The sequence below is a fragment of the Gallus gallus genome, chromosome 2 (genome assembly GCF_016699485.2).
Source record: "Gallus gallus isolate bGalGal1 chromosome 2, bGalGal1.mat.broiler.GRCg7b, whole genome shotgun sequence".
NCBI classification, from domain to species: Eukaryota; Metazoa; Chordata; class Aves; order Galliformes; family Phasianidae; genus Gallus; species Gallus gallus.
The window spans coordinates 131432828-131444761 of record NC_052533.1 but is presented as its reverse complement, the minus strand read 5'-3'; positions in this window follow the sequence as shown (position 1 = coordinate 131444761).

Here is an 11934-nt window from a genome sequence, read left to right as displayed (position 1 = left end):
TCTCTAGACTAGCAGGAGGTGTGAGCCTTCCTTTGGAAGCCCTGGCACCTTGCTGCAGGCAGACAGGAACAGCCCTGAGCATGGGCTGATTCCTCTGCCCCTGAGGCTGGGCTGCGTGTCGTGTTAGAGAAAGCATGGATGGGCCCAGAGACTGAACACTGCTCTCATGCTGCAGAAACAGTGTTTGTAGGAACAACAGGTGAAGACTTTTGTGGAAAAATAATAGAATGTGCTAATGAATGAGTAAGAAGATGGGAGCAGATAGACATTCAAAATCAGATAGCAAAATACCAGGAAAAAAAGTCCAGAAACTAACTGAGCTCCCTGGAGAAAAGCAAGAATCATGACTCAGCATCAGCAGCAAAAAAGCTTGGTGGCTTGCAAATGAAAAACATTTTAAACCCTACATTACTGTGATACAGTATCTGCATTTAACTGGTAAATATATTTCTACTTTCGATAGCCATAGTAATATATAGAGTATTCCCATGCAAGAGTTTTCTGTATTTATGGTAGAATGTAAGTACTCCAGCTCTGTCTAGAGAACAGTAAGGGTACTGAGAATTAGAAACAAGTAAAAAATAAGCAGGCATCCAGAGAACAAGGAAAAAGAGATGTATTATTTTAAGATGTGTCAGATGTTATGAAAGCAGCACTTGCAGATTATGACATCTCGTGGCATATCCAGGTAACTGCAAAACTCTTTATTATTTTTTTTTATTATTCTTTGTTCGTTTTGTTTTGTTTCATTTTCAAGAAGAACTTGGAATCAATGTTGACTCAAAGAACAATATCCTTATTAGAAAATCTATAGTGGGAAATTTTAAGATTAAAAATACAGCTGAATATCATTCTGGGAAGCAAATATTAGGTTACTGCTCCTATGCCTGTGCTTCCTGCACAAAATATCTTCAACTGCAGTCCAAAATACTTTAAACATAACAATTGGTAAGTTATCACTTCTATAATGTTAGTATTTCCTAAATTCACATATTTTGATCATAAAATCTGAGCTCTGCATGTAGGAGTCTGTACAACACTGTTTTCAGAGCACGGTATTTTAATCTCGTAGATCTCCTAACTACAAGCATCACGTTGTATTTTGAGCATTTGTAAGTCACTTTCCATCCTTGTATATGGCATAAGCCCTGCACAGAAGGACTTTGGGGTTCTGGTGGATGAAAATCCAAGAGTGTGCACATGCAGCCTGGAAGGTCAATTCCATCAGGAGAGGGGTGGCCAGCCAGACAAGGGAGGGGATTGTCGCCATTTGCTCGGACCTTGTGAGATCCCATCTGGAGTACTGCATCCAGGCCTAGGACTCCCAGTGTGAGAAGGACATGGAGCTGTTGGAATGGATCCAGAGGAGAACTGTGAAAATTATGAGAAAGCTGGAGCAACTCTCCTATGAAGAAAGACTCAGGGAGCTGGGCTTGTTGAGCCTGGAGAAGGGAAGGCTCTGGGGTGACCTCACTGTGGCCTTACAGTACTTAAAGCGGACTCATAAACAGGAGGGAAATTTTTACACTGTCTGATAGTAATAGGACAAGAAAGAATGTTTTTAGACTCAGGGTAAATTTAATTCATATATTAGGATGACATTTTTTACTCAGAAGGAGGTGAAGCACTGGCACAAGCTGCCCAGAGAAGCTGTGAGTGCCCTGGAGGTGTTTGAGGCCAGGCTGGATGGGGCCCTGTGCAGTGTGATCCAGTGAGTGGCAGTCCTGTCTGTGGCAGGAGGTTGGAACTAGGTGATCTGCAATGGTCTTTCCAACTGAAGCCATTCTATGATTCTATCTATGATTAAAGTTCTGATTCAGGCAGGACTTCATGTCCAGTCTGTCACTGACCCTGACTACCATGACTGCCTTTCAGCTTTGAGCATATAGAACCAGTTCAAGGCTTCCAACTTTGCCAGCGTCAACTACACAGCACAATTAGTTTGACCACTCTCTTCTCATGTGGTCCAGCATAGCAGACATAGATCTTATTTATTTGTAATAAACCCTGAATTTGGTTATCTATGAAATATGTTACACCTTGTGGTTATCAAGCCATTCTTCTGCCTACCACCACCCAAAATTAAACTGGTGCTCCAATTTAAGATTGTGCTTAAATACTGTGGTGAACTGGGAATTTATGTTTCTTGCCCTTGAAAATCTGAAAAGAACATGAGTAATTATTGCCCTCAGTATAGCATAAACATATTTGTTGACAATTCCTTTAATTTCTAAGAGATTTTCAGTTTTCATTATTATTCATTGATTCTCCAGCTTTGTCTTTATTAGGCATTCATAAAAAATACTTCATTATTATCCATGAAGCACAGTCCATTAGCATAGCTGCTCTGTGAAGTCAATTGTTTCTTCATTAGCAACAGCTCCTCAGAAATTCAGGCCTTTGATGCTTTTTTGAATTACTTGTACCTTTTCATTTCCTCAGTTGTGTTTCTGAAAGATTTCATTTTTTCTACAGCTGTTTACATTTATGAATATCTTTGTAAGCTCTGCTCTTCCAATTTGTGATATATTTTTCTTTCAACTACATTAGCTGTTCATAAAAACGCAATGCCATAAGAAGAATTTGTTTGTAGGCTCCATCCTGCACTTGGGAGTGCAAATCAATTAACTCTCTCAATTCCTTTAAGCAGGAAAGGAAACACTTCTAGCTGGCTATAGCAAAGAAGGCATATTTAAAAGCCATGCATTTCCATTCTGCTCCACTTGGATAACTGCTGTAACTTGTACTGAGATCTGAATGTGTGCAGTGTGTGTGAGGCACAGAGGCTGCATTTTGGAGACAGCATTAAAAAAAAAAAATTGAAAGACTAGAGAATGAACTTTAAAAAGATCTTTCCTACACTTGGGGGTTGCCTTTCACCTTGCTGGATGATGACCCACTGGCACTCCCAGGCCACCCATCGCACTGGATTGTGGGGTCACAGAGACTACTCCTCCATGGCCAGCTAGCAAGCAAGGATCTCCAGGACCTTGTGTGTGCTCACTGGACCCATACTGGCCCCTCAAGCAGCTTCAACAAACCCTAAGTTTGTTGTCCAACATGCCTGCCATGTTTCTTCCTTATCATACCATTTGAGTACTGATGAAAATAATATTTGCCTGACTGTAAATCCCAGACTGGAAGCAGCTTTCTTTCTAGAGCTGCTGACCCCAAGAAAAGAGCCTAAAGAACATTTCAAGTGTATTTTTTAATCCTATCACTCTTCCGATATTTTTATAGGCTCATCTTCTGGAATGGAGAATATTTCTTATGGGACAGATGGTTCAAAAATGTTAGACTTATATAAAACAAGGAGGACAGATTTGTTGAACCTTCCCTCTATATGCAGCTCACTGTATAAAGCACAGTTACAAGCTCTGCACATCCTTGGGTGCAAGACTGCTTCTCCTTTCTGGATACTACAGTAGCACTCAGACTTGAAATATATGCTTCAAGCCAAGGACAGCCAAGACCTCAAGATGTTGCCTACCTCTGTTACAATGCAGTCATCCTTCAGGCTAAGAGCTAAGGGAGTATGTAAAATGAGCCATTCACTACCACTGAAAACTCAGGCCAAGGTGAGGAAAAAAGCCAGTTAGCCAGCTTTCAAGAAGAGCCCACTGGATGAATGGAAAGAGAGAAACTTTGTTGACATGGAAACCTATAATTTCAATATAAACCAACAATTAAGAGATGAAATAACAAGATAAGGAAGATCTCAAAAGCTGTGATCAATTATAACTGTGAGACAGCTTTTAATATCCCTGTATTAGAGGTGAAAGATTAAAAACAGCGACAAGGGAGGTGTTAAAACAAATTGTTCCTCCAAGCTGGTGTTAGAGGGCTCAATGGAAATGTGGGAAATGAATCAATGGTAATCTGTTGCTGGAGAATGTTTCTTTATCAGTGCTACGTTGCTGCTATAAAAAGGAGCTTCATATGGATTTCATCACTGCACATTCAAATGAGAGCTGCTGCCATGAAAATTTACAATCAGAATAGGTGGCAGAAAGAGTGCAAAGCACATAAAGAAGGATGCACAGAGACAAAAGATGCAATCACAGTACAAATGCAGACATTGCACAGTGGCATTCACATCTGAGGATACAGCAGAACACTAAATATTGCCAATCAGGAAACAAACATTTGGACACAGGTTTGGTAACATTTTAGTTATCAGATAAATCCATATATGAGATGATCCCGGAAAAGCAGAGAATGAGGTTTTCTGGACATTATTTTACACAGTAGAAAGAATTCTTCCACTATGACTTTTTTGTCTTTCTGGGCCTTTTCTTGGTTAGCAAAGGCCAAGTAGCTGTTTCAGAGCTCCTATAAATTGTGTGTTTTAATAGTTTTGGTTTGGATGGCACTTCAGCACTAGCACTAAATCTTACTTCCTTCAAGAGAATACTGAAGATAAGCATGTGAACCATGCATCAGTCCAAAAACAGATGGCACAAGTCACTAGGGGAAGCCTGTATTTTACATCTGTAAGTATCAAGCTCAGTTCCTTAAAAGATAAAATGTAGATTGGTGTTATACTTTGTCTGCTATTTACTGTTAAACGCATTTCTGTTCTCAAATTCTGATATTCCACTAATGGATCTGGGCTTGCAGATAGGCAAGCAGTGTTACATGGAAGAGATCAAACTAACTGACCGAACTAATTTTTCTGTTTCACCTGAGCTGACGTGGTGGTGCTCACAACAGGCTTCACTTATGGTAACAGACATTGTCTGTATTTCTTAACTCACTGAGATTGTGAAAGGCATTTCCAAGGTACAATGGGGAGAAAAAAAAAGGAATCAATTCATCTGTATGTAAATAAAGTAAATATGACAAAGACTAGCTAGAGTTGCCATCTGTTGCACAGCTTTTTCACATGGATACTGCAACCGCGTGGGGCTAACATAATGCATCTCTTGGTGTTTGATCATTATTGGTCTACTCACATTTCCAAAAGTAATGACAGATTTGAAGCCCTGTAAAATTTGTAATAATCTTCTTTTTTTTTTTTTTTTTCCCTCTTCATTATGTGGTAGCATAGCAGTGAGAGCCAAGGAAAAGAACAAGATACATGTTTGAGAACATTCTAAGTATAATAAAAAAACAGGAATTCAATGACAAGCTGTATTTTATTTCTGATCTTTTCATTCTTTAACTGCACCTTTTTAATATTCTTCCTCTCTATTTCATAAAATGTGAAAGGCCAGAGACTCCCTCACCAGGAAAAAAAAAAAACAAAAAACTGGATTGCTGATCTCTTCATCATTATTTTTATGGGCCTTAGGAAATTACAGGGAGGTAAAACCATGGAAAAAAGAATAACTGCCTTCCTCGCTGTCTGTGCAGCTGGAAGGAAGAAGGAAAGAAAGGCAGTATTTGCTACCTAGCTGATACCTTTCCCCAACTCACTTCAGACCCCCAGATGTGAATCCCTGTGCAAAAGTGAAGATGACTTTTTAAATGTGGAGGGTGTTTTTCATCACAATCTTATATTAGGAGAAGTTAAACCTTGAGGCCTAAATACATCATTCTCTTTCACATCATTTAAGCTAGCTGAATGCTTTTTAGTGCTCAGTAAATAACAATGTATTTTGCTGCACTGAGTATGCTGCAAAGAGATATTCTGCATCAATCATGGACTTAAAAGTCTTTCTCTGTTGAAGAGTTCAATTTTCAACACACAGTATATTTAATTGGTAAAACTTGCATGAAGCCTAATTACTTTTCCTCCTTGTCACTCACTATTTTTCACCTATGTACACGTTTTCTAATTGCCCAGTTTATGCTGAGGCTGCCTCACTTCAACATTTAGCTCTACATACTGCAAAATGTTTATCTCCGTCAAGTTGACAATGGCTGAGTGAGGTCATGGAGGTGGTGATGGGACCAGCAGGAGAAGAACACTGGCCCCTGCACAGTCTGAAAGGTTACCTCATTAACTGCTCACCTCTACACAGCTCAGGCATCCTGAGCAGCAAAAATGGTTCATTTGAACTAAACAGGTCTGGATACGATGAGATTGAACTGAAGAGGTTGGAATATGACAAGTATCATCCCTGGCTAAAACCTGAGGAAAGTTACAGCTTCTTTAGCCAATGTTGGTTATATCTGGAGTTAATGAACTTTAGTGGATCACTGATCCTTGGAAACAGAAGAGATTTTCCAGCAAACGTCACAACTGTGGGCAGGCGTATTCAACATCACGTGACTTGTACAAAAGATTAAGCATTTTCACACCCCAGATAACCATTCAAACTTCATAGGCTGGGATATGATAGAGTTTTTCTCTGACATGATGGTGATTCATTCCTTGTGCCACTGACAGTCCAACAGTTGAAACCAGTGCAGAAGGTGAATAGATACCCGTGCCTGCACTACCGCTCATGGCCCGGATAATCTCTCTCAGAGGTAAATGAAGTGAAATATCACATCACTCGTCCTTTCTCCTGCTAAAGTCCTCCTAATGAAAAATGTCAAAATGCACAATCTTTCCATCAGCGCACCTTAAGCCACTGCTAATTACAGGAGTCTGAAAGGTGACCTGGGGAATTCCAGTGGTGAGTTTAGTCAGTGAGTGAAAAATGTGGAAATTATTTAAAAACAACAGCAACAACAAACCAAACCAAAAAAAAAAAAAAAAAAAAAAAACCTGTAAAAACAACAACAGAGAAAGAAAACAACACTCTTCTGTCCTTCAGGACTAGTATTTCTGTATGAATATTTCAATGCAATAAATATCTTAGAGAAACATCCTTTATTTTTATTTTCTCTCTTACAAGAATAATTCTCCTTGGCCTTCCCAGGAAAGAGTACTGAACAATGTATTCAAAGCCTGGTACATCTTCTCTTCTTTTTATTCTCTCTAATTAGGAAAAGTACAATTGTAGCTGCCTTTGGAGTCAAATTCTGCTTACTGTCCCTAATTTCTGAGCCACATTACAGTATCACCTACAGACACCAAGGACACCGGGGCCTCCCTGTGCTGTGTGCAGCACAGACTGATAACGTGGGTCCTCTCCAAAGGGTAGAAACCCTTCCCTCTTTGAAATCTGTTAGAGTTTTGTTACTCATTGCAGTAAATCACAGACCCTCCCCACGACACTCCAAATGGCCAGAGGGTTTGAAAAAGGCCTGCATCACCCAAGCACATTTTGAGCAAAGCTGTCTTAAAATCTCCTGATCCATCCAGTGCCATCCTCTCTCTCATATGGTTTTTCACCCACATTTTTAACTGTCAGCTTGGGTATGTATCACCAGCCCTGCTGCAAACCTCCTCCCTTAAAACCAGACGAGAAACAGTTTCCTTCAAAGGGGTTATCTGAGGTGCCTTTTCTTCTAAGCAACTATGTTAGGAACTGCTTCAGGGTTTTCTCATACAGAATTGGAGTTTTACGAGTTACAATCTGAGTTAGTCAGCAGACAAACATTCTTCCATGCCACTTAGATTATATTTCCCCGTCCTTAGTTTTTTGGTTTTTTTTTTTTTCATTTTGCACGCAACATTTCAAGATAATCAGTTTTATTTGTTTATTTCTTTGAGGGTTTTTGTTGTTTTTTTGCTGGTTTATGTAGAATTATCTAAGTCACATTTCAGCACTGATGAAATACCGAACATGTGCAAGATGTGGTCCATCTGCAAAATGCGTAGTTTATATTGGGCAGAGAGAGAGGAATAATGGTCCTATTTTTTCTCTTTCCAATGTGGCTGAGGCTGGGAGGCATGGATTTGGGCATGCGTTTTATTGAATGTGCCAGTCATGCTTTGACATTTTCTAATTTTAACCAAAAAGAAAAAAAGAAAAAAAGAAAAAAAAAATCAGAAGTTTGCTATTCTAAGTGATCCTGCAGAGTGACAAGGCAACTGAAAAATGTACTGAAAAATTCATTTATTTTTAGTTGCCACAGAGAGTGAATATGCAGAACCTGATCTCCCAAATGCCATTTGAATCCAGAGTACTACCTTTCCTTCTCTGTGAAAAAGTGAAACCAGAGCCGTGTGGCAAAGGTAACTGAGGATAGAAGCATTTGTAACATGTAAGAGGCCAAACGTTCCCACTGTAGCCCTTTTTGAGAACCACACAGACAAAATTTTCAGCACATTGTTCCCAGCAAGACTGTACACGTGTGTTTTGCACATTTTCTTCCAGAACATATATTGAAGTGGGCTTGGCACTTTGCTCATCTGCAACTGATGTATCAGTTTATGATGTGAAGATGCAGAACGGCACTCAAGCAGATGGGACTAAGAACACCGTGCCAGAAAATCAGCATGTGAAATAAGTTTGAATAAGACAAGTATATCATTTGAAGGCAAATACGTATCTCTCAGTACTCCCTGCTCAATTAACACTAAAAGCAAAGGATGGTGCCTAACACATACTCTGTCCTTAGGTAGCTAATGCAATTCAGCTATTTCCAGATCTTTCAAGATTTTTTGTATCGTGTCGTACAAAAAGACCTGTCAGTAAACTCCTCCACTACACTTTGTTTTTAACTTCACCGAGTGTTGACTCAGTTAAATGTCACATAACAACTAGGTGACTTAGGCAATTCAGTAAACTTGCAGCAAACTCTGGATGCTGTTTAGGCTTTTGACTTAGCTTTCTTTACCTGTCTCTGCTTAACAGAATAAAGGAATCCAGATGCAAGACACTCATGAAAATTATCTTAGGAGAGAGTTTAATAAGGAGGTGGATTCTCAGAAGAAGCTAAAACCATTTGAAGTCTCTCACTTAGAAGGGAATAAACAATTTGACCAGATATGGAAAATAATTTTTAGCTGTTACAAACTTGTCTTGCTCTCTTGCTGGTTTTACAAAAAGAAGAAAGTGTTGTTTGTTTTTGCCTAACAATTATCTATGATAAAAACACATTTCTCACCCCAAAATACTTAACTCTGTTGCTTTTGTCTGAAGAATTACCTATATTTATGCTAACCATATTCAGACTTAATTTCATGAGGAAAAATAATTTTAATGCATCAGCACGTTAATTTATTCAGCTGAAATCTGTTTTACAGAGAGAATTGTTATTTAGTCTTCTTAAAAACAAATGAAACAGCAGTGCTGGAGCTAGCCTCATCTCCTTTTAGAAATGACAGTAGAGCATGCATTTGGATACCATACCATCAGTCTGAAGGCTTCCAGTAGAGATGCTAAGAATATTCTCTTGGCATCAATGACAATACATATAAATTACCAGTCTTATATCTGACTTTGATAAAAAAGAATTTCATTACCAATTAATTCTATTATAGCACCATTCCATTTCTTGTCAGTGAATTACCTATTACCAACTTGAAGCCATGTCATTTTTTCACGGAGAATCTATTTATAAGTGCACATAAAGCAAACTAATTGAAAATGTAATTAGATACCAGCTTCTTAAATAAATGAGTAGGCAGTGCTTCTCGTACCTTTTCCAAATAGACCCACATTACCATTTTGGCTGTGACATTCAATACTGAAGCTGCATCATCGTCTGTCAAAAGGTATTATCTCAGCCTCCACAGGCACTTGCATGAGGGAGAACGCCAGGGTTGTATGGCTCCTCAGGAGAGGCAGTGATTTGAGAAGATGATGGACGAGAGTGATGGAGTTGAGCTGATGCTGGCTGGGAAGCCATCAAAGAGCACTGCCTCTTCCAGAGCCACGTCATCACCTCTGGCCCCAGCCATGCCGAGCTGATCCACTGCAACCCTGGCTGGGGCTGCCCATTTGCCTCATGGCTTTGGCGATGTAAGGAAATGGATTCGGTACATTCAGCCTTCCTTTTTATATGCTTACATTTCCAACATTTCCATTGCCTGTACAAAAATACTGAACATTTAGTGAAGTAAAAAAGTCTATTTATAACAGGTTGACTTCTTCCAATCAGCTGCTCTTAGCTAGAACTAAAGTCCATCATTATCTGTGCAAATCTGCTGCCTTCTGAAAGGGCTACTTGAGGTTTAAGTGTGGCCATGGTGTCCAAAATATCATAAGTACCTCTCAATTTTCCATAAGTGATGTAGTGGTGCTGCTTAAGCATCTATTTATTCCAAAGCTGGAAAGTGAGTCCACGGACACCACGTGTTGTTGCTGCAGTATCCCTGTCCACCCACTGCCATGTCCTATCATGCAGAGCTTACATGGGTCGTCATGCAGGAGCTAAAAGGTGGCATGGACATAACGTTCCTTTCACCCCACTATGACTTTCTCAGTGATACTCTTTCTGATGTCTATCTGTGTATAATCAAAGATGCAGAAATAGCTGTAGCATATGTTCAAAAGGCAGCACCATCCAGAATGCCTTGTTTGTTCAGCTGATACTTTGTTTTGTGCATATATAAACTTCTGGGCATGTATATAGACTTCTGTTCATATAAACTTCCTCTAAATAATTATACACTTCAATTCTTTTCCTACCTGCATTTCTCTTCCTTCCCAGCTAAACTGACATTAATTTCATTGACTACCCATCCTGGTATAGAGCAGAACTGTAGATTTTCTCTGCAGCTGAAGTGCACACAGCTCACAAGGCAACACTGCATGCTGCATCCCATCCCCAGCACAGAGCATGCTGCACTTCTCAGGGCATTGATTTCTGTTCCCAGCAGAAGCTGAGGCTGTAACAATACAACAAAACCAGAGGTAAGCCCACTATGTACAACAGGGACAGTGGAACAAAGAAAAAGCCACCTGAAATCTTCCCAGCATGCCTATGCCTGTATCTTATTTACTTACTCTAAACTCCGTGAAGTACCTAGCAGGTATGGGGAAAGAGGCTTAGAGCCTGCATGCACACAGGAGCCTCTAGACTTTTAGGGAAAAGTAGTTTCTAATGTTACAGTAGAGAGCTGTTAGAGCAGAGCCCTATATCAGAGACTCTTTGGAAATAAAGCTGAAAGTTTCAAAGTAGTCTATTTGTTCTCAAACATACCACTATAGAGAAATGAGCAGATAGACCCAACAACCTCTGCATTTTGCCGGAGCAACTTCTAACTTCACTGTGATATCTAAGGACTGCTCTTTACATTGTCCCTACAAAATGCAAGGTAACCAGCTACTGGTAGGCACCTTCTCATACCAAGACCTTGTTCTGCACATCGCAGAAGGAAACATGCTGGTGGAAGAAACTTTGACCCAATGGATCGAATTCTGGAATTAGAAGAAAGGAAGAAGTACCAACATTTGAACAGTTCTTCTTAGAGTGAATGTCAGCAGCACATGTTCAGTTTCTCATTCTGAGCTCATTCAGAGCACCCAGTAACCAAAAAATAAAATCTCTGCTGTGAAGAATATACTTGTCATTGCTGAATTGAAAGCTGGCAATAACAACACTAGCAGATGTTTAAAAAGGAAAAAGAAAAAAAAAAAAGGAAAAGCCATTCTGTCGTCTCTATGATTAATTTGCTACCTGAAAAAAATGTCAACATTAAATTTTCCGTATAAAGAAAAAATCACCCATTCCAATACTAAATGGTGCTGTTGACATATCTTCTTAGGAGGAATAACAGACTTTCAGATCATAGGCATGAGTGCCGTTGTAAAGATCAATGAGGATGAGGACAAGTACATCAAAATCAAAATTTGTTTGAATCATTAGTTACTTGACAAACAGCAAATATGTAGATTTAGGCTGATATATCTCAGTGGCAACAGTCAAATAACTGAATTTATACTAATACATAAGCGATAGGGATGAATTACAATTATTCTGTTAGTCATTGATTTGTGTTTTGTTTTTTATTTTAATCTTCCTCTTGCCTGATTTTTCTTACAAAAGCATAACCTTCAAGTTATTGTATCAAGTTGGCAGTGGCATTGGAATGATCACATACCACTGAAATGTGCATACGTACTTTTTTTTTTGTGAGGAGACTAGAGCAGAAAAATAATAGAATGATCTTTTGTGAACTAGACTGGTGTTACCAGGGGGTTGCAG